Here is a 2,897-nt window from a genome sequence, read left to right on the forward strand (position 1 = left end):
ACTGCGCCCGCCGAACACTTTACATAGACATATGAGGTATGTGCTTACTCGAGAGAATTGGGCTACAAATATAAGTATAAATTTTCTCCTTTTACCCCTTGTAAAAACTCAAAAATTGGGCCTACAAGAACATGCGAGTGTAAAAAATTAAGATTGTGAATTTTCTCCTTCACTTTGCTGCTATTCCTGTGAAACACCTAAAGGGTTAAAATGCTGACTGAATGTCATTTTGAATACTTTGGGGGGGGGGTGCGGTTTTTATAATGGGGTCATTTGTGGGGTATTTCTAAGATGAATACCCTTCAAATCCACTTAAAATCTGAACTGGTCCCTGAAAAATTGTGAGTTTGGAAATTTTGTGAAAAATTGGAAAATTGCTGCTGAACTTTGAAGCCCTCTGGTGTCTTCCAAAAGTAAAAACTCATCAATTTTATGATGCAAACATAAAGTAGACATATTGTATATGTGAATAAAAATTTTTTTTGGGAATATCCATTTTCCTTACAAGCAGAGACCTTCAAAGTTAGAAAAATGCAAAATGTTCACATTTTTCATAAAATTTTGGGATTTTTCACCAAGAAATGGTGCAAGTTACCACAAAAATTTACCACTATGTTAAAGTGGAATATGTCACGAAAAAACAATCAGTGTGGTCAGATGTGCGAAAAATGGCCGGGTCCTAAGGTGTAAAATGGCTGGGTCCTTAAAGGTTTAAAGGGGCACTCTGGTGGAATTTTTTTTTTTTATCAACTGGTGCCAGAAAGTTAAACATATTTGTAAATTACTTCTATTTAAAAATCTTAATCCTTCCATTACGTATCAGCTGCTATATACTTCACAGGAAGTTGTGTAGTTATTTCCAGTCTGACCACAGTGCTCTCTGGTGACACCTCTGTCCATGTCAGGAGTTGATTTTTTTTTATTGTTTATTGTTTTCCACCAGAGTACCCCATTAAGGCCAACAAACAATGAAACCCATTAATTTGTCAGTTAGCAAAACAAAATATTTTTTGTTAAGAAAAGTTTAGTGACCTCTTTGTTTTTCAGACTGTAAATAAGAGGATTCAACATGGGAATAATAATAGTGTAAAAAACTGAAATATATTTTCCAAAGTTGGCTGAGTATTTCGATGAAGGTCCACAATACATAGTCAATGCTGTGCCATAGAACATGACAACCACTATGACGTGGGAGCTACACGTGGAGAAGGCCTTAGACCTCCCGGCAGCGCGGATCTTCAACACGGAGGCTAAAATACAACCATACGATAGTAATATAAACATAAAGGGGAAGAGAAGGGAGATAAAACTAATAAAAAGGATTGCAAGCTCATTCTTCTCCGTATTGTCACATGACAGTTTCACTACAACAAGGACCTCGCACACAAAGTGATTCATTTGGTTTGGGTTGCAGACCCTCATTGGCATTAGTAGCGATGGAAGAACAGATGTCATAAAACTTTATACCCAAACCAAGGCAGTGAGCCGATAGCAAACCCTCCACCTCATGAGAACAGAGTAGTGGAGGGGTTTACAAATGGCCACATATCGGTCATAGGCCATGAGGACTAGCAGAATGCATTCGGTTCCTCCCAGAAAAAGCCCAATATAGACCTGAATGCCACAAACGAGGATAGATGTTTTTCCATTCGAAGACAAGAGGTCCCCCAGTAGTTTCAGAACAGTGGATGAAGAATAAAAAAAGTCTACAAAAGCCAAATTGCAGAGGAAAAAGTACATGGGGGTGTGTAAGTGGGGGCTGAAGATGATGGCAAACACCATGAAGCCATTGCCAAATAAAGTTACTATATAAATTACCAAAAATAAAAAAAAAAGTACTAAGTTTATCTTAACGTTTCTGGAAAATCCGAGGAGGACGACCTCAGTGGCAAGTGTCCTGTTACCGGGGAGGTCCATTGTCGTAAACGCTGTTATCTATAAATCAAATGGTCCTAAAAAATGTACTAAACATCTGTTTGTCTTGTGTTTCAAGGTATGTCAGTCTAAAACAAGAATGACCCAATACTCTTCAGATTAATCACATCCACCGGTGTCTCCACTGTCTTCATTCCTAGTTGTATTGAGCTGCTATGGAAAAATGATCTCACCACAGAGAGTCTATCTGAATCCCCCCTGTCCTTCGAGACCTCACCTGAACCCCGGTTTAGCTCCCTTAGATTTACATCTGATCCCGTTGTGTCTGAACTCTCTGTGGTTGATCTTGGTTCTGTCTTTTGGCTGTGTCTTGGACCCTCTTTGGTATCCCTGTGTATCTCTTTCGCTTCAAAGCCTTCCTGGTGTTTTTTATACTATGATCTTATCTTCTGTATTTATTACCACTTCCCTAGCCAACAACTTCAGATTTGCCTCCACGAGAGTCTGGAAGATCAAGCCTGATGGTATTATCTATTATTGGGGGCTGAAGATCTAGCCAGGAAAGTTGATGTCTCCACGAGAGGCAGGAAGACGGAGCTTGAAGATTCTTTTACAATCCACACCTCTTTTCATGAAGGTCAAGTTAGTCGCAGGACTAAAAGGTTTTATTTTTGGTAAATAACAATAAGAAAAAAAATAGCCATCAAAAACGCAGATTACCTTTTAGTAAGAACCAGGACGGAGAATCTACGAAAGGTCTTCAAACATAATATTTAGAATAATTTCCTCTTTCTGAATGCTATATCAATAACATGGAGCAATTGTGGTGGACACGAGCTTGTAAATTCTGTGCACTGTACGGAAGGAGGAAGAACAAAGAAACGGAAATTGTGATTCTTCTTGAAGAGCGACCGATGACCAGATGAAAATTTTGTCTTAAACTGGAAAGATTTTACAAAATACCTGGATCAGTAGAACAAGAAATGTATGTGAGGACAAGTTCAATGGCGAGAGGATAGGAG

The 2,897-nt window shown here is 38.7% G+C and overlaps 1 pseudogene; it reads right to left on the reverse strand.

The window, feature by feature from the left end:
- Positions 1 to 990: 990 nt before the first annotated feature.
- On the reverse strand, positions 991 to 1,782 carry LOC130360906 (olfactory receptor 2B2-like; annotated as a pseudogene).
- Between the last annotated feature and the right edge of the window lie 1,115 nt (positions 1,783 to 2,897).

The sequence above is a fragment of the Hyla sarda genome, chromosome 3 (assembly GCF_029499605.1).
Source record: "Hyla sarda isolate aHylSar1 chromosome 3, aHylSar1.hap1, whole genome shotgun sequence".
Taxonomy (NCBI): Eukaryota; Metazoa; Chordata; class Amphibia; order Anura; family Hylidae; genus Hyla; species Hyla sarda.